Source organism: Pectinophora gossypiella, chromosome 18 (genome assembly GCF_024362695.1).
Source record: "Pectinophora gossypiella chromosome 18, ilPecGoss1.1, whole genome shotgun sequence".
NCBI lineage: Eukaryota > Metazoa > Arthropoda > Insecta > Lepidoptera > Gelechiidae > Pectinophora > Pectinophora gossypiella.
In genome coordinates this window covers 128,146-148,123 of record NC_065421.1, presented here as the reverse complement: position 1 = coordinate 148,123, position 19,978 = coordinate 128,146, and the positions used below count along the sequence as shown (strand labels likewise).

At 47.2% G+C, this 19,978-nt stretch overlaps 1 long non-coding RNA gene across 1 annotated transcript in view; it reads left to right on the top strand.

Annotated features, from left to right (window-relative positions):
- LOC126375006 (uncharacterized) overlaps nt 1-19,264 on the top strand; it is a 49,464-nt gene extending 30,200 nt beyond the window's left edge. Inside the window, exon 3 of the long non-coding RNA XR_007567530.1 lies at nt 19,165-19,264. This is a non-coding gene — a long non-coding RNA (uncharacterized LOC126375006). The remainder of the gene's footprint in view (nt 1-19,164) is intronic.
- Nucleotides 19,265-19,978: the final 714 nt, after the last annotated feature.

Below are 19,978 nucleotides of genomic sequence, written 5' to 3'. Positions count from 1 at the left end.
TCTCGAAGAAAGGTTTTATTTGGACGTAAATGGTGGTGTGTGGTAGATCTTGCCGCTCTCCAATAGGTGAGATAGAAATGACTTGTCGGTTTGCTCTCTTCCTGGTCTTGGGGGCAGGCCACCCTCATTATGCGACGCCAGGCCTGCTGTCCTGGGACGTTTCTGCCTGTAGGTGCTTCTGCGTTTTCGTCTTTTTTTACGACTACCAACCAAGTGAGACGGGGTAGACAGATGCCTATGGACATAGCACTCAGTCTGATGGTCTTGGCTAGTGCAACAACGATTTACAATTTAGACGAGAGGTGCTTTACCTAAAGCGGCATCTCATCCCGTGGTGTTGCGGCCACTAGAGATTATTTATTTATTAACTTTAAAAAGACATGGCAACAGTGACTTACAATAACAATAAATGGTTAAAGAACACGTCAATTATCAATTATATAAAAATAAAAGGCGGATCGTTGGGAAAAATTCCAACGAATTAACTACTTTATACTTAATATTAGTTTTTGTGTAATTTAAAGTAATTCACTTCAAATTCCTCATGCAAAGAATATCGTCACGCGCGCGCGCGGCTGGCTTTGTACTCAAATCGATGGCTTGTTGGACGTGCGCCCGCGCACCGTATACAATCGTATTATTTACTAATTACTAGCCCAGGGTGGGGGGAGGGGGTGGCGGTGACTTGTGACGCGGCGCCGACACTCGCACGTCCGCGCATTGTTTATCATAGCTCTGAATAATTACCACAGATTAAAGCCCACAGTATGAAGATAAGCGCGGCAGCTTTACACAAGCAATTTTATTGTAGTAGGTACCTATTTGATATAAATAAACGATCACTAACTGCTGACGGATCGTTAAATATCGTTTTTTATGTATTTAATGTAGTTAATTAAATGTTAAGCCGCAACTGTAGGCCAGATGGAGAATCGTTACATTTTAGAGGCTGCAAAACCATAGGTAGCTAACTGTTGATAAGTAACTAGCGCAGTTTGGAATGTCTACCATGATACCTATTCTACATTTACTGTTGTCAACCTTGGAGATGACAGTGAGGAAGTATTGGTTGTCGTAGACATACGCCTTCACTTCATTCGTTTTGTTTCTTTTACGGGGTTCATAATTAGGGGTTGCAGCGACGTCGTACGTACAGCAAGCAGCGTTCACAGCGCGCATGTCAACCGGTAATTAAACGAACCTCGTTGCCGGAACTGTACGTGTGTGTGATTAAGATAATGTGTGTCCGAGCTAATTGCCATGCATCGATACCGTGCGGGTGCGTGCGCGGGCGCAGGCGGCGGTGGCGCGGGCGCGGCGCGCGCTGTGTTTACGCGACAATTTGCGCATAACTGGCTGCTCAGAGCCCGGCCCGCCGACGTCAATTTGAGCCTCTTTGTTTCGCTATATTTGGCACCGATAGGCCAACCCCTTTTTTCCTCGTCCTTAATGAAATACTATGAAATTGCAATAAACCATTAATTGCATATCTCGAGCAACACTTATGCACAAATTAAGAAAAAACGAGCTGTAATTACAGACATCGCGATTGCGCGGCCGCCGTTACTTCGGTGATTTGCCGTCTCTACGATCGCGTCGAATTGTTTTGTTACTTATGAAACGTAATGTTTATTGCCAATCTTGGTAAATAATAATAAAATTATATTGTTTCGGAGCAATTAGGTAAATGGGTTTTTATTGTCTCGTTAGGCGAATCGTATTGTTTGAATCGCTTGCACTTAAGTAATTTAAACAGTAGGTATTGCGATGGCTAATTGGTGCAGTTGTTGTTGAGCAACCCGCAGAAAGTCGCGCGACAGACAATAATTTCGTCCGGCGCGGGTAGTTATTAGGCGTGAAATGTCAGCGTCGCGGTCGCGTGTCGCCATGTTTACACTCATTGTCACTTACTGCACAATTACGGCGAGTGAAGTGGCAGTGCAGCCATGTCCGGGGTATAAACTTGGGAGACATAAATATCCGCGGACGTAAACAAATGCCGCGCGCCGTCTGCGCCCGCGCCGCGCCGCCGCGTCGCGTCGTGCCGCAACAACGATCCGCCTGTAAAACTCTCAAGTACCACCAACTATAAAATCTTCGTCTGCGAGCTGTAATTATCCGCACTTTAGGACCTGTTCTATAGTCTGGAAATTACCCTCCTGTTAGAAGATTCAGAGACGAAAGAACCTTTTATTGTCTTCTTGGATTGAAATCTTCTCCATTGTTATTATAGAGGTGGAGGTACACTGCATGCTGACCAGAGAACAGTTGCGGTGGGTACAGCTGGAATTATTTACTCTACATAATTATATCTTACCTGTTCAAGGAAAGTCGACTACGGCATAAGTTAGGACCTTGTTAGAACATATTGGAATACGCTACACCGACAAGAGTGTACCGTGAGTGTGCCTACCTGCTAATTGCTTATGTGGACGATGATAAGGAAGAAGGTGGATTAGATAATAACTGGAATAAAATATCAATGAAACTGTCACACACCAATATATCATTTATGGTGATATCTGGGAGAAATAATTTCTTATAGATACAAGAAATTGATGTTCGACCTTTTATGCCGATCGCGGAAGGGATATGGCGTGAATATTTATTACTATCAACAGAAGTAAATTCGTTTGCCACGGTGGTGCACGTAAATCGATCTCTCATTTCAACGCCTGGCTCGATTGCAAATTATCAAAACGGTGCATTAAGTTCGTGACTGCTCGCGACGCGGAGTGATGGCGTCGTGCGCGCGCAGGGTTCCGGCAGCCGCGCTGCCCAGCGGTGTGAGCGCACGCATCGACATCGTCGGCGCCCGCGCCGGCCACCGCCCGCCTCATGAGCGCCGGTACCTGTGCTCAGCGATACAATAACGCGGCAATTCTCGCTTACTCGACAGGTGATTGTGCGCGCGCCGCCGCCACGATTTACTGCGATCGATACACCCGTAACTAACCAACAACCAAATACGGCGCCCGTGGGATAGAGAAAGGTGCTGTTAGTTTAACTTCACGAATATCCTCGATGGCGGTCATCGAGAACAATAACCGTTAGTCGGGAGCGGCGGGCGAGTGTCGCGACGGTGAGGTGGTGCGCGGTGCTCCGCGATTGGACGCGCGGGGCTCGTTGGCGCGAGTTGTGGTGGCGCACAAGACGGATGGAATGTCACGCGCGGATTTAGTGCCGCCTGCGCCTGCGCCTGTGTCCGCGGAGCAAACAGTGGCCATCTGTTGTCGCGACACCTCGACGTCGATCTATTGCCGGGAGCTTGTTTATTTGGAGAGCCGCCGGCAAAGGGAATTCATGTTACTTAGTGAGGATTATAGTGAAATAGGTAGTAGGCCCCTCTACTGCTATCCGATCTATGTCGAGCTTTATCTTGTGAGACCATGACCTGTTGGGATCTTTATAGCTTCCTGGCTAGTCTTGAGTGCATCAGTTAAAAGCAAAACATGAATAGACTGTATGACAAGTGACAAAGACTATACGAGAGTTAAGGCTCTTATAATAAAATGATGCTATTACTACTAAAAGAGTTATTTAATGTGTTTCGCAAATAAATGCTTATCAATGCCAGATAATTTCAGGAAACTGCGATGTTGGCTCTGATAAACATTGTTTACATCGATCCAGTGTAAACTGCGAGTGTTCCCAGCGCGGGCGCAGAACTGTGCGGCGACGATATCGGCGATACCGCAGCGGCGATAGCATCGCGCATGCGCGGGGCGAGCGGCGCGGGCGGGCGGCGCGGCACACCAACGCCGCGCCGCGGTGTACTGCTGGCGTGCGCGCATGTTTCATTCTAATGTCTGTCTGCTTGCAATCTACATGGGTAAAAGCTTTTTATTGTCTGCACATCTTGTACTTACCTACTAGGCACTCTGCAGCTGCACATGTGCTGGTGAGATAAGTAACTATCTATACCTACGGTTGTTCCAGTGAGATTAGATGGTTGTTAGACTTCGATCTCTCCTCGTTAGTCAGACTATTCCATAGTGATAAATCTAAGAGGATCGTGCTGATTTTCATTGTTTACCTAAACACTCACACAAAAGCGGCACCACGAGTGTATGGCCGGGTACCAGGCGCATACAAACACTAACATTACAAGATGCTCTCGGCTTAAAAGGCCTTTATAATATAAAATAATAAATATGAATGAATTAATTCGACTTTTTGGAACGTCTTCCATGTGTCTATATTATACGTCAAACTCACCTTGCTTTGTATTTTATGTATTTGATACATACATACGTAGCGTACATATTGTAATGTACTTATGGTTGAAATTCAATTCGGCAACAGTGAGTTGGTGAGATGCACCCGATATCGTGGCGGTATTGACTTGTCCAGTTGTCCGCGCCGCAGCCTCCGGACGCACCGCAGAGGAGACAGATCTCCGGCCGCTGATATAAATCTAGGGCTCAGTTCTCACAGTGTGGTGCCGCGCAGTGCGTTGTCATGCAAATACTATGCGTGTTGGTTGTAGCAGACGGGCGAGCAGGAAGCCGCCGTCAGCGGCCGCGGGGGGAACGGTACGTGGTGGGGGGGGACGTCAGATTTATTCCCACTTGCCACCTCTTTCATATTGAAATAGCGCAGCGGTCACGCGCCGTTCGTCAGGATTACTGCCGCACCTCCAAAGATTGCCTCGCACTTTGCACACCATTATCTCCTGTTATGACACGCCCGCGTCCACACCACCTGTGAAACGTCTATGAAATGAATTTGCCTAATACCTTCTCGGCTTCTATTTATTCAAAACGCGGCCCTTATGAGAATATATGCGTGTGCGCAGGTTGCGGAGGCCCCGCTGCGCGTGCGTCGCTACAACGGCAGATTTACTGGGAAACGCGCACCGACGTAAATAACCTTTCCCGAGCTGAACTATTCTGCAAAGGTTCCTTACAGATCACGCATTAAGCAGGCAATTAAGATCGGTATTCTATGCGCAGGAGTTGATCGGGGGCAATTAAAGCGGCGCACGCGGGCGCAGGATTCGTGGACGTTCCGCGCAGATTGATCGACGGCGCGCGCGCGTGTCGCTGTCAATTACGCGCACGCGCATCCATCACCGCGCAGCACCCCGGCCTGCACTCCCCATTAGATCGGAGACCTAGCCTAAATACTAAATGACTTGAACTTTCTATACTTACCTCACATGTATCTCTATCACACGCCGGGTGGATGGCAAGTTGCCGATAATGTGGCGTGGCCGCGGCCGACGCGCAGCTTTCACGCAGTATAGGTATTACCGTGAATAGCCATGAGTAATGTTTACGATACTTGCATAGTAAAACAGTATTTTAAATTAATATTACAGGTGTGATGATATTCTTCGATTTTGCACAGCATTCGTCGTCTTGAGTTCGAGTCTTAAATTAGGTACCATTTGCTTTTGTGTTTAAATTATGTTGCATCGTTCTACACACACCAAATCGATTAGCAATATAATGTAGGTACTTTGGCCTCATTTTCCACTAGGCAAGACAGTTTTAACTGTAAAGCAGCTATAAGACCTGACCCTTGCCGTGAACTGTGGACACGCACGTCGCTAATTAGCGCGACACGGAGGAAAAACCGCGACATCTCTCGCGCCGCCCCGCCCCGCCGCTGCGCATGCGCGAACCCACCATCCGGCACGCGGTCCCGTTAGCCCCCTACACCCGTCGTGCCGATTCCGAGGAAAAATCCATTGGACATTTTGTTCCACTAATGAGAATCGATGGCGGCGCGTGTTGCCAACTGAGTGGGCACTATGTGTGCGCTTGCGCAAACCACCGTCTACTTCAATACTTCTTTGAATTTTATTACGCTAGTTTCTTTTTACACCCCGACGCCGAGTTGTATGTGCCGTATCTGCTGAATGCGATCTGTTGCTGAAATATTGTCGTTTGACTTAAATGGTTTAACTCGCAGCACATACTCAGATAAGGTGTTATTTCTTAGTAAACTGCTTGGACGGTAAATGTACGAGCCTTCTTTATCTTTTGACCAAACTTTAAAATATAAAGAATGTTAATTTCACGCTGCTACTTGATGGCAGCCACCAGGTGTGGGGTACATTTTGTTGCTTCATTTTACTAATGTGTGGTCGTTCATTTTACTAATTAGAAAGGTTTTTATCCAGAATGTTTCTTTAGTTAAATAGTGTCTTAAATTAGTAGAAAACTCAAATGCTGAGTTGAGCTCACCTTTATACATGTCCGCCATACTTTATCGTTTGTCGACTTTAAAGAATTTAAATAAACGAATTTGTCAAGTACATCATTTTGTGCGTGCTCCATATAAAGGGACCAATTGAGTTGTCAACAGCGGATTATGAAGTGACAAACACATGACGAAGCGATATTTATACTAATCCTCGCGAGACCGTTCCCAGAGACAGCACTCGTAAAAATTAACCCATTAACACCAATCAAGCGGACATGACGCGGCCACTGACCACAGCTCCACTGCTGGGGTACCTATACGATGGAGGACGGAGTGAGGGGGAGCCCGGGGGCCCTAGCCCTTTTTCCATGAATATAGCAATACAATGCCAATGGGCCAATTTCAAATCAAATCGACATAATATTATGAATTGAGGATTAGGAGGATATCAAAGAATGAGTGACGTTCGAGGAAGATAGTCCAGTTTTCGTTTGGGGAAACCTTGGGTCTTCTTGACTGAGGCATATGTCCAATAGGGTATTTTCTGAAATACTGTTATGTAACTGAACAAATGAAGGTCGGGAGGTGAAGGTTTTGGCGGGAAGAAGAGAGGAATGGCGATTACTCCACCGACAAGAGCGCAGCTCTTAAATAGAGAGAGAACTGAACAAACAGGCACAGTTCGAAAAGTAATGAAATTATTTTCTTTTTTGTGCTTATTATTTGTGATTTTGCGTTTTATAGAAAATTCATGGCTTTATTTTGAAGTATTACCGGGGAGAGCCATCGTTCCCCATTGGTCCGGCCAAGTAATTTGCGGGAATCTATAAAGAGATACGTCAAAAAAAGATGTTTAGTGAAAATTTACTGATGACTAATAGTTGCATAATTCGATACATTTTTAAACACCCGATCACATCGAGCAGTGTAAGAAGGCTTGGGATGAGTCTTCGGTGTGTGACGCTCTCATCCAGGGCTGCGGTTTTAAACGTCGAACTATTAAGTAAGTGCCCAAACATCGGTTGCCCCACACCCGCGGGTCCTCAGCCAGCTGCCGCCGCGCCTGTCGTGGTTGTTACATCACTCATCTCTATCTCCATCTAACGTTGGTTCAGGTGCCGCGTCACACGACGTCGCACCAGTACGGTCACGAGTATTAATATGTAAGTCTCATTAAATGTCAAATATGATAGTGCGACAGGGTTCTAACTTTAGAATATCATGTAACCACTTGGGTACATGATATTGCTCATGACTGTACTGTGCGGACTGTCATGTGCGGGCATGGTCCAGGTGGTGGTGGTGCGTCACACTGTGGTAGGTACACTTGTAATCAAGTGCCCCGTTATTACGGCTGCGGCGGGCGAATTTTTTGTCATTACAATGTTACAGCAGGTCCGTGTACTTTCTGCCATTTCGTCGAAGATAGCTAATGGTCCATTCACATGATGTCTAATCTGATTAATAATTAGAAGCGTCGTCCTTAAGTAGTGTGTTCGTTTTAGGAAATCATTGTAAAGATTTTGATTGCTCCTGAAATTGGACCTAGGTGCTGTTGTGTAATAGTAATAAGATGATGATGACGTCGAGTGTTTGAAACAAAGCCACGCCAAACAAGCGCGACGTAAGCGCATATTATAAGTGTTCAGTTTAACTATAACACATTCGCTGCGGCCGTTCTCGTTGTAAATCATCGTTACGCACCGGAATGTTGCAGTTATTAATTGACCGAATCATGATGACCATGAATGCCCACTGCTACAGTTTACTCATCAATTATTTCAACTTGTAGCCGTAATAACGGCTCGGCTACCGCTTTCTATTCGGCTTTTTACGATGCTCGTATTAATTGGTGCAGAGGGAGTGCGGGAGCGCGGGTGAGTGACCGATACGTGTCGTCATCACCTGCGCCCGCGCAGAGATTCTCGCGGCGGGTGGAGGGGGTGCGGGACGTGGTCCAGTAACCGGTGTGTGATGCCCGTGCGCACCGAATTAAACGGACCCGCGGTAAACGAGTCCGCGACGGATTTCGGCTGCAGATTAGACATGCCTCGGAGTGTGCGCACGATTCAACATCGACTCGCCATTACATCACGTTGACCATTTTGCCACATTCATTTTTATAATTTAATGTCTCGGGTAATACGTGTTGTAACAAATTGGTAATTACACCTACATGAAGGTACCTTCCTACATTATCAGAGCAGGGCTTTGATTAATACTTACCTACTTATAAATATGTACAGACACAACTTAATCATATTACAGAACTCTATTACTTTACTCATTATGCTTTAGAATATTTATTTATTAGGGAAAACAGCATATTTTTAAGACTACGATGCAATTCCATATGCGGACGCGCACGCTCTGTTCCTCAATCAGCTCCCTGTGTGCCTCCATACCAACGCCCCAGTCACGGTCATTAGTGTAAACAACGATGTTATTCTAAGAACAATTTAAGTGGTAGTCCTTAATCCGAGAGCGAGCGAGTCATGCGCGGTAATGGCCGCCGAATTATACCGCCGCGCGAGCGCAGAACTTCCCCGGGTACGGCGCATGCGCGGCCCCTAGCTGTGTGCTGTGTGGTCAGCAAGGTCATCCTGCGAACTATCGCGGATGCACCAAGGCTCCACGCACCCACCACAAGGTAGCCCAACGAAGGGCAGCCCGCGCTGCAGCTTCCCAACCCGGTCCCACTAAAGCCCATATGGCCCCTTCCTCGCACTCTACTCGCGATTTCCCGGCTCTGCCACTCACGCAGACCAAACTCGCGCCGCAGCGTCCATCCGCATGGACTCGTCCCCCGGCTATCGTCCGAGCCACAAATCCGCCCCGCGCCCAATCTAGTAGCAATTTAGGTATTCCTGCAGCCCCTCTCGCGCCTCGTCCGGTTCCTGCGATGGCCCCTCAGGCCTCTGCATTTCCTGTCAACCAGTTTAGGGAATTTAGTATTCTCTTTAAGTCGGCCCTTAGTCAACTTGACAGTTTATTAGACTCCCTGTCCCAATTTAAACCTAATAATGGATTGTACGAATAAAAGTAGAGTCAAACCGCGTTCCCTTACAATAGGTTTTTTCAATGCTGATGGCATCTTAGGTCAACGTGCAGAGATTCACGAGTTTGTAAAACATCATCAGGTAGATATTTTATTAGTGCAGGAATCTTTCCTCAAACCCTCTAACCGCGACCCCAAGATGGCAAATTATAATCTAGTGCGAAACGACAGGATCTGTGCGCCCAAAGGGGGCACTCTCATTTATTATAGAAAGTCACTTCACTGTATCCCTATAGACCCACCTGACCTCACTGACATTGAGGCTTCGATCTGTCGAGTAGGAATGACAGGACATCAGCCGATCACATTAGTGTCGGCTTATCTATCTCCTAATAACTCCAAGAGGTTACTTAGAAGTGACCTCGAAGCCCTCTTTAATCTCAGTAATTCAGTCATAATTGCAGGTGATCTTAACGCTAAACATCTTTCTTGGAGTTGCTTAACAACAAACACAAGAGGCAGGGTATTAGAAACTCTAGCCGAGCCCCTCTATTATGATATAATAACACCATTGCAGCCCACTAGATATCCCCCTGACTTGAATCACAGACCAGAAATACTCGACTTGGCGCTTCTAAAGAACATAAACTTACGTTTATGTTCTATAGAAGTACTACACGAGTTACAATCCGACCACCGACCTGTTATATTAAAACTAGGCTCCCGTTTAGACGCCCCTGATAATCCAGCACCCCCTAAGACAGTGCTGGACTGGGAAAAGGTGGCCGAAGGCCTCCAGTCTTCCAGTTCAGTGTACTTAGATAGTATCCCAGTAGAAATAACCTCCTTAGAGGAGGCCTCGACAGCTATTAACTCCCTCACGGATCACGTGAGGTCGGTTTTGAACGAAAGTTCAAAACAGGTTCCGGAGATGGAAGACCATCGCTGGAAACTGCCTACCGACATCCGTGATCTGCTAACGGAGAAAAACGCAGCCACCCGCGCATATGATTCCAATCGCACCGAGGAATGTCGCCGTCATTTGCGTCTCTTGCAGCATACTGTAAGAAAACGTATTAATGACATGCGACAGAATCGGTGGGATAATCTTTTGAGCGGCATTGAGCCCCACCACCAGGCCATCTGGCAGCTGTCTAGGTCTCTTCAAAAGGATACGGTTGTTCCTACTCCCCCTCTCAATAGGCCTAGCCAACCCCCCGCTTTCGACGATGACGAAAAAGCTGAATGCCTTGCCGACAGTCTCGAAGCCCAATGCTCGCCCAGCACTCTCCCTATCGATCGTAGGCACCTCTCGACGGTGAACTCTGAAGTTCAGCGTAGGGCTTCAGTACCTCCCGCCGATCCTCCTCTTCCACAGGTAACTGAGGAAGAGGTACTAGGTATTATCAAAAGATTTCATACCCGAAAAGCCCCTGGCTCAGACGGTATCACGAATCGTGTCCTTAAAAACTTCGGTGCTCCCCTCATCTGCTTACTAACGGCAATATTCAACGTCGCCTTGAGCAACTGCGTCTTTCCACAGCAGTGGAAAGAAGCAATTGTAATTGGTATACCAAAGCCTGGGAAACCTAAAAACGAACCTTCGAGTTACCGCCCCATAAGTCTCCTCAATTCCATGGGGAAGGTTTATGAGCGGCTCATATTTGCTAGATTACGGGACTACGCCGAATCCAATAGTCTTATTCCACCAGAGCAGTTTGGTTTTAGAACCAAACACTCCTGCGTTCAACAAGTGCACCGTATTGTTGAACATATCTCTAGTAGATTAAACTTAATCAATTAATCCTCTCCCCTTTACTATTTTCATTATATACTAGTGACATTCCCAAATCTCCTAATACCGAATTAGCTTTATTTGCGGATGATACAGCCATCTATTCTTCGTGCCGTGGTCGAGTTATGATGACCGGAATCCTCCAACGCGCGGCCAATGCCTTGGGCAAGTGGTTTCGCAAATGGAGGATCGAGGTAAACCCGGAGAAAAGTGCAGCGGTGTACTTTTCAAAGGGCTATTATAACACGCCACGGTCACGCCGTCAACTTAAAGTCATCACGATGTTTGGCAAGCCGATCCCTTGGGAGGAGCAAGTCAAATATCTCGGCGTAGTCTTAGATAGACGTCTTACTTTCAAGGCCCATATCAAACGTGTGCGCGATCGCGCCGCGTTTGTAATGGGCCGTCTTCATTGTCTCCTTAACAAGCGAAGTAAATTGTCCCTTAGGAATAAGGTGAAAATCTACACGACTTGCATCCGTCCGATCATGACCTATGCAGGGGTAGTTTTCGCTCACGCGAGTCCCTCTCAAATTCACCGTCTACAGGTAATACAAAATCGTTTCATGCGGAAAGCCACGGGAGCTCCGTGGTTCCTTCGCAATGAAAATCTGCACATTGACCTAGGTCTGCCAACCATTGCCCAATGGCTCAAATTAGCTTCCAAACGTTTTTTCGATTCTGCTCCGCACCACCCAAATCCCCTGGTAGTTGCGGCTTCCGAGTACATTCCGCTTAGGGACGGTACTGAAAAGTATCGGCGCCCGAAGGACGTAATATACGATCCCGACGACCCGATTACTCTAGCCATAGAGGCAGCCAATCAGCTCGCGACACCAAACACTTCAGGACCCCGATACCGACCCCGCCGGCGTGGTCGACGATTTCCCTCATTCAGCGCTTATCGCTGAATTTTCCTCTCAGACGACGCCCTGAGCCGAGGTTCGCGCCCAACTGGGCACCCTCAGGCCTGTTGTCTTAAACGTTGTACCGGGTGAGAGCCTTCAGCGCTCCCCATTTGTCCGGCCAAGTAGTTAATGCCATCTGCGGCAAATCTACAATAAGTCACGTCAAAAAAAAAAAAAAAAAAAAAGGCGCATGCGCGGGAACGGGTTGCTTGCTTCACCTGGGATCTGGGGTTTTTTGTAATATTGATCCTTTGTATTTTTGTATTTTTATTGGGTTGTAGTTAAGTAACTGACTTGCTGTCAATTTGCGAGAGAGGTTAATAGTAATAGAGATTAAATGAAATAAAAATAAAATAAGTACACAGATTGATCGCGGGACATGAAGAAGAGCAAATAGAATAAATAACATTCCAGCTTAGAAGCTCGACGTTAATGTTCCCACGGTACATACAGCGCTGTGTGTTCTAATCGATTGCATTTACAGGTTGTGGGCAAAATGTTTAGTTTTTATGTGTCGGAGGCTGCGCCCGCGCCAGCGACCGCAGCGACCGAGATGGGGAGAGTAATTGATAGGATTGAGGATAGCTGTGGTCACGCCCATTGGTTGGATACTGTATCTTAATAGTTTTAATGGATAGTGGACTTAACATCAAGAGAGTGATTACTTATATAGTAAGTTAAACGTCGCTCACGCTTCTTTCAAAAAGAGATAATTTATTAATAATTGTCAAGCCGGGACGAGCGTGTTAACCATTAATACTCATACTATCCATGGGTTTTTTGCGATATACATTGTCATCACGCCGACGTGAAGTTCTCAAGTATTTCCTGCTTTTTACAAGTAAACACAATATATTTCATTCGGTCTCGTTGTATGGTAGCGATATCGCAACAATCCATCGTAGTACCACACCATAAAGTCTACTACGTGCTAACGTGTCAAACAAATTTCGTCACAACATTGCGTTGTTGGACAGGTCGTCATAAACAATCAGCATTGGCAGCTCCAATTAGAGCAGTTTCGAGGAGTGTTCTATATTCCGTCACTCCTGCGCATGTTGCAACGCGGACACTGCGCAGAGTATGCGCGATCGACGTCCATGCTTTATGCGCGCTTGCAACACGCACGTACCATCGACCCTGATGTCCGACATCATCTCGCTAGAAATGTAAATAGTCTACAAATAAACCCCGATTAGGGCTCAGGGGATCGTCTCATCAACTGGAAACGGAGTAGGTGTAGGTCTATATACCGCTTGTTCTTTCTACTGATTTTATGAACTGGAAGCTTTGGTATTGATATTGATATTCGCGGGCTGTTTGCCGCAACTCGACGTCTGAGCGCCTATTTTGCGTGATACCTGAAACGGTTGGATCACTCCAGTCAGCCTAATTCTCCAAGGAAATCTAGCAGTCCTTTGACGTTGCTGCCCACCTCAAGGGGGCACCCCGTCAGGCCAAGGTGCCTGGGCCGGTAGATGGCGACTCCACACTCCAGTAGGACATGAGCCGCTGTCTCTTCCGCCTCCATGCAGGCTCTGCACAGGGGGCTGTCTGTGACACCTATTGTGGCTGTAACTGATAACTTATCCGTAAGTGTTATTGGAATAATATGATTGAAGATTTCAGACCATTAATGTAATGTTGGTAGAGATTTTATTTTTCGTTGTGATGTGGTGAGTTGTATGCGAGGAGGTCGGCGGTGGTCGATGGTCGACGGTCGGTGGTCGGTGGTAGGGGCGCGTGGGCGAGCGCAGTCGTGATCCGGCGTCTGCAGCGGCTATCATTACACGCTCGTTACGACCATTATGAGGATTGTTCCGCGGCCGATACTGCGCCCGCGCCGGCCGTGAGGAAACTAACGACCGAAACTAGACCCGTTACCACTCGCTCGACTTCCACCAACTAATGAATATTACTCGCTCGATGTTATCGCAACGTGGACGTAAGCACCTCGTTAATCCACCATAATATGTGGTTATGATTGCAGCCGTTTATGAAGTTCCATAAAAACGCAGTTGCGACGCGCGCAGCCAGCGGGCGGCGGCGGGTGCGCGGGCGCAGCTCCCACGAGCGGTTTAATATCTCATTAGCGTGAAGAATGTCTTCATAAGTGTCGCTCACGCCGCGCCGCCGCCCAGGGACGCTCTTCATCACACCTTAATGACTTTAATAAAATCCTATATTTTCCCCTCACCAGTACATATTGCATGTTGCGACTGTCGTGTGCAGTTCTATAACCAACCCAATGTGTATGCGCGTGTGATTGGCTCGTTCGCTGTACTATCTTCAATGGATAGCAAATGTAATGGTGCGGCTATTTGCCGGGATGGTTGCGAGTGGCGGGCCATTACAGGAGCGCCGGCGGGCGCGCAGCTGCCGCCGCCTGCGCCTGCGCCGCCGCCGCGCCCGGGGCTGCGCTACCGCCCGCGCCGATATTATCGCTAAACAGTATTGTTGTGTTAATGTGTTACTTGTCCTCGGGCCCTCTCCACGTGTTATTACTGGATTTCGCTTCCAGTTATTGAAACGGGAATTTACATGTTTATTAGCAATCAATTTGCTACGAGGACGTACTGGTTAATAATGGTTTCCATTTCGCGTGGGATGTTCGTTCGGTGCGAGTCGTTTTGTTTGTAGTTGTTCAACTGGTTGACGACATCGTTACGGTTTTTGCGCGTGCACACATCCCGCCGGGGTGGGGGGGGGGAGGGGGAGGGCCACACACCGCGAGCCGGGGTGGCCCGCGCGCATCAACATGTCATAAAATTCGAGTTTCAGATTAATGTATTCACATCCAAATTAAAAGGCCTGTGCGTCAGAAGTTCAGATGTTTGTCAACCGGTTAAGTAATATGTTCCGGGAACCGTGGGCCAGGTTGCAGCGGGTTGCGGCTGGTTCCCGCGCTAGTTGCCGCTGGTTGCGCAAGCGCCGAGACGCGCACAATTTGCGGACGCGCACGATTTGCGGCCGAGTGTCGCGCCGCAGACTCAGGCGTGTCGATATGATCGATGGACATTCGAACTGCAATACTATTCTGAACTAAGAACATTCCAGTCATAGTTATAAATAAAATGATTAATCTGGATTTTTTTATACCTGTCAAAGAACATGTTGTGGAGAGCAACTATGTGTATTGTTTTAAATTAAGGGTGTTGGGACCCCAGCTCGGCGACAATAGATGGCATATGTGTAGTAGCTATGCCATTCGGTGATCGAAATTATATTTTTTGTTATAGATAAACTAAACACAGAGACACAGAGTAAACCTGAAAAAAATAGGAAGGATTTACAATATTTTTTATTGTTTGTAGGTTCTTGAGCCCTTCAAGTAGTGGGAAAAAGGTGTAGAGCTCATTTAGTTTAGTTTATCTATGACGAAAATAATAATTTCGATCACCGCTACACTTACGCCATCTATTGTTGCTGAGCGAGGATCCCAACACCCTTAACCTACAACATTACCGTGCGTAAAGTTTTTTAGTAATAACTTGATTGCACTGGATTCCAAAGAACAACATTTTATCTGTTTGATGCCCTGCTCTTGTTCCACTTCATATTAGTTACAACATACAGTGCTGGAATGTTCCCAGAAATTGTACAGAATACCCCTGGTGGCCGGCGGCGCTGGTTGCTCAACGTGTGACTTACGAGCGGTTTCAATTTGCGCGTCCACAGTGATACATGACGCCGCCATCACTCCTCAAACAACGCAACCACAATTTGTATCGCCGATCGCCCACCAGCCCTTGGAGCAATTCTATCGCGATTGGAAGGGAGCCCGGCAGAGGTCACGACGTCTCACCGGGACGGACTTTTATTACCGACGTCCAGTTATCAGGTTAACAGCCTACGACCGAGCTCTCCGAATACCTCGGCTTAACGGCGTCGACATAACAAACCATAAAGCACATAATATAGCGCGTTATTTATGTAAAGAAGGAAAAATATAGTGCTGTCAATTTGTCACATTATGAGGTGTAATATGATAAAGAGGCAGTTAGCAGTGTCGCAAGTGGCCGCTCGCGCCCACGCGCTGCGCAGCCGCAGCCGGCGCGGCGCGCGCGCAACACACGCGACACTGTATGAGCCATGATCTGTGACGACCTCCTCGCTAATGCAGTCAAGACGATAATAAAATCATCATCTCTCTGATACTTACTAACGACAGGATGTAGTCAGTCAGTCGAGTCAATTTGTGATAGCGAAAATTTCACTTCATTGGTCCAAGTCCGGTACCGGGGATCGAACCGACCATACAGGACCACAGCGACTTTTATACTGACTTGCGGTTAATATCTAGCGTTGTGATGGAGTCAACTAACCGTGAACGTAAACATGTCAACTTCAAAGCAGCAGCTCCGGCGTGGCGGAACCAATGGACGTTATGTTGATAACATGTAGTTTCCAGAAAGTATCAGGTGTCGATGCGCAACGTTTTCTCCTTGTTTTCGGTTTGTAAACGTGTGTCGGCACTGCGCAGGCGCGGCCGGCGGTGGCAGCCGCGTGACGGGACACGGGTCCACGTTCGGCTCCCGTGCCACACATAACATTCGCTAATTTCACGCGAACGAACCACAGCTCCGGTTACAATAACTAATCCTATTACGGACTACTTCACAAAATGTTGTAAAATTCCTGTGAAACGAAAAACCTAAAGTCGTAACGTGGGAGGTAACGTTTAAATTAAGTTTAAATAGCTTCGTGTATGCGACGTCGAGTGTAGTCTGGTGGCACAGCGAGTGTTTGGTGCAGCAGCGCGGGCTTGATGAACCCATCCACGTCCACGAGCTCAAGTTGTTTATAACGTTGTATATTCATTTAAGTACACTTGTGACTGCCTTTCCAAAAATACACGTCGTTGTTGTGTAGCGCGCTGCGCGGGCGCCGGCTCATTATCATACTCTTATTGAATACGATAAATTGTATAAAATATGGCGGGACGCAGCGCAGGCGCGGGCCTCAAGGAATTTGTCCAAATTTCACCGACGACGATAAACTAAAATTATTTACAGACGCACAGATACCACTTGTCGTGTTCACCGACGACGCTGGCGCAGGGTGTTGAGTTAAACATCCTTCCTAACTGTACATAATGATAAACGGCCATGTTTTATCTAATATTTAATGAACGAGTGAAAAATACAATGTTTGTCTATTTGTAAGCCTTATCATTTCTATTATGTCGATAAAATACTTGATTATTTTCTTTATTGACTTGTAAGAGTATTATTTATGGATATTGTCTCACCAGTTTCCACACTTCTGGAATGGGGTCAGCAAGCTTGTTCAAGCTCCAACATTTGCTGGAGTCTGTGAGATTTACTGCGAGTGTCTGCATGTTCGTATGCAATTAAAAGCAGCGAGTGCAGTGCGCTTTGCGCAGGCGCGTGCGTCGAGATGCATTTAATTGATAATTGCCGTGTAATTGCGACCGCGGCGCGGGAGTGTCGCCGGCGGGGCCCGCGCCGCGTGCATCGGCGGGGCTGTGCGAGCGGCCGGTGTGCGGCAGTGTGTCAGGCGAGCGATGTACGGCGCGGCGGCGGCGCTGCCGGCGGGTGCGGCGGCGCGGGGTGCGCGGTGGGCGCGCCGCTCGGGGAGGGTCCGATAAGTGCGCTTGTCAATGAAGTTAATTGCACGCGCAATTAAAACGGATTGCGCCGAGCCAGCAAAAACGGCGATAACACGGCAGCTCCTCGGAGATCACCTCCCGCCGCCCCCGGATGCGGCCAAACCACGACGCCGCAACTTGCACCCACTTTCCTCACAATTACTGCCTTCTCGGGAATCCTCCGGAACAGATGAGCTTTAATTGATCGCCACATATTAAACTGAGACTTTCTCAGGAAGTTCGAATCACACATAAACTGCGCGCGCACAATTAATTACATCAAATGGAACTGCTTACCAGCTTCAATAAACAATATTCAGAGAAATTTCATTAAGTTCGATGTTATTTACGCGTTGTTTTGACATTTTACGGCTTCGGTTGTGTTCACGGACGAAATAAAATAATACGAGGGAACCTCTCTCGAAGGTAAGAATGCGGCGGCTGTGTCTTGATTGTTTGAGAACAGAATGTGGTAATTATGTATAAACTGAAGTAGTTACAACCTGAGCGCAGCTAGTAATAAGCGGGTAGACGTGTAGTGCGGGACAATAGGCATGTCGTGCGCGGGACATTCCGCGAACGTGGCATTACTGGCGTAACGTACACTAGTAATTAGCTTATTTTACTGCTCACTGTGACTGTCCGCGGGAGGGAATAATTTCACTAATTGCGAGATCCGTGCCGCCACGCGACGCGACTTCACATGACGTGACGCCACGCGACGTAGCGCTTGCGTTGCGGTTTTATTTAACGAGCATCCTAATAATAGAGGAGAATGATTGCAGCCCCCCCAACCTATGAAACATGACGCGTCCTGTGCGCAGGCGCAGCACAAACAGACCACGAGGAGTCGCCAGTCACGGCCACGCAGCGGCACAAACAAAATAAAAAGTGTGTAAATTAAAGATCTGTCGAGCGGGGCTCGGTTTGTATAGATTTTTTTGCTGCCGACTTATAATCTAATTTGGGCCTGTGAATCCGTCCAATTTGCCGGGTTTACGAGGCAGTTTGTCGCGCGAGGGCGAGCGGGGTCTGGCGGGCGCCGGGGGGAGGCATGGAGCGTGACCGAGCGTGACTGCGCCCTGGCCACCGCGCAGGCAGGGAGGGTCTTAGATCGCCGCCTTGTGTGTGATGCTTCTGGATAGGAAACCATCGAACAGAGAAAATCAGAAGCGATGTTGAAGGTTTTCAGGGTGGTTGAAGGCTCTGACAACAGAGTAGGCAATACGGCTCAATGCGTTCTGTTTCTTTACTTTCAGTTCATTGAAGGCCTCCATGATTCGGTGGTTGAACGTTTTGCTCATGATCCGGAGGTCCCAGATTCAAATGCCGGTCCCGAGATTTTGGCCCCTGGTCGCTATGTCACAAAATCGTCATAGAGCCTAAGTAGCATTTTCAAACGGCCTCCGTGATCCAGTGGTTCAGCGTTGGGCTCACTATCCGGAGGTCCCGGGTTCGAATCCCGGTGGGGACATATCATAAAAATAACTTTGTGATACTTAGTTTGGTTAGGACATTACAGGCTGATCACTCGATTGTCCGAAAGTAAGACGATGCGTACTTCGAATGGCACGTTAAACATTCGGTCCCGGATACTTTAAGTGAGTATGTAGTCGTTACATGAGGCATGTCAGGGGCCTCCGGCGGCTCAATATTGACCTTGACACAAGGGTTAATGAATATCGGTTATTGTTCTCAGAACCCACTCACACGAAAGAGGAAGATCCAGTTCAGCAGTCCTGGGAGCAGCACCCGCGACTCCTGGCCTCGCAGCCGTTGCGCCATATTTCCACAGACCGGACGTGAGTCATACCAACAAGTTTTTTAATATCATTTTACGACCCCAGCAGCGGCAATAAATTCAACTAATGTGAAAACTAGTTTTTTTTCGCAACTTAAAACTACCATAAAATAAACTGTAACTAATATGTAGTCATGATGTTATTTTATGGGCCAGTATTTAATTTGTAAACTTGAATCTACAGCGAGACGCTGCGGAACTTAAATTATATTCCGAAATAGGCTTCGCTAATGAGTCACTTGCTGTGTTCGAGTGTTTTAATTAAATATATAATATACAACACTAATAATAATATATTCCGTAATACAGCATCGGAGATATTATACCGTGTAAAACAACCATCAGGTTAGTCTAAGATTGTAAATCAGTTGCTTTTTTAAAATGATCATTTACTTGTAAATAATTTCATCGCGTCGAGCGCGTTGATGTCTTTTGTACGACGCACGGCGCGGGGGGCGGCGCTAGGGGTTTATGTAACAAAAAGTATGAGTTTTAAAATAGAAACTATGTATTTTATGAAACTAAATAAGCATAATATAACATAAGCTCACGACTATATCCCAATTGGGGTAGTCAGAGGTACATCCATTGCAAGATGAACTAAGTACCCACACCTCACCGAGCTTCCTGTTAGACCAACGTGATAGGCGGTGAACCGTATCGCCATCGCCATACTAAATAAGCAAATTAAATATTGGCACTTTAAATAATT